At 50.6% G+C, this 927-nt stretch overlaps 1 pseudogene; it reads left to right on the top strand.

Moving 5' to 3' along the window:
• Positions 1-609: 609 nt before the first annotated feature.
• Positions 610-709, top strand: LOC126237741 (U6 spliceosomal RNA; annotated as a pseudogene).
• Positions 710-927: the final 218 nt, after the last annotated feature.

Raw genomic sequence — 927 nt, 5'->3', positions numbered from 1 at the left:
CCATGTCAGAAAGCTATGTCTGTGAGACAATGGCTTGTGCACAGCAACATTTCTGAAACAGACTGGCGTGTCCTGTGTGCACTCCTAAAGCATGGACTCCACACCGACTAGGGCACGCCCGCGAAACGGCATTGAGAAGGCAGTGACCCCCACGGCAATGGAAAGAGCGAACAGCACCACACCTCCAGGAAGGCAGAGCTCGGTGTCTCCTGACTTTAGCACCTGCTCATCGCTGGTCGACCCCACTTCGTTCGCAGACTTTGACAGCATCAGTACAGAGTAATACGAAGACGATACTTGGCCTGCGTTCTGCGTTCTGCGAACAGTGGCAGTGTCCGAAAGAACAGACACCACGCATTCACATAATTGATATTCCCAGCTGGACAATGGATGCGATTTCTTCAGTGTGGATGCACAAATACCTAAGGCCTCCCATGGGAGTTTCAGAGTAGCGAATATTGAGTAAACAGACGGGCTGGACAGCGACTGCGGATAAATTGCGCTCGGTGGATGCGTGGATCGACCGTGAGGTGTGCCGACATAGTCCGCACATGAGTGGTAACGCTGTGTCCCGGATGGCACAGTGATTAACACACCTGCCTAGTAAGCGTACTCGCTTCGTAGGTACATATACTAAAATTGGAACGATACAGAGAAGATTAGCGTGGCCCCTGCGCACACGTAAAATCTTGAAGCATTCCGCACTACAGCGGCACGGCAGCTCAGCGTGTTCGGTCAGACGGTTAACCGCCCTCTGTAACAAAACATTTGAGTTAGTCGAACGACGATGGACCAGAACAAACGTCATGCGACGTCCGCCACGAACAAAGAGAACAAAAAATCAATAACAAAATGCGATCAACAACGAAAAAGTAATCAGCGGATCCCAGGTTCGAATCCCGATATGAAACATATTTTCGTTCGACG

The sequence above is a fragment of the Schistocerca nitens genome, chromosome 2 (assembly GCF_023898315.1).
Source record: "Schistocerca nitens isolate TAMUIC-IGC-003100 chromosome 2, iqSchNite1.1, whole genome shotgun sequence".
In the NCBI taxonomy this organism is placed as follows: Eukaryota; Metazoa; Arthropoda; class Insecta; order Orthoptera; family Acrididae; genus Schistocerca; species Schistocerca nitens.
Note: the sequence above shows the minus strand (reverse complement) of the source record. Positions and strands in the feature narration are given on the sequence as shown.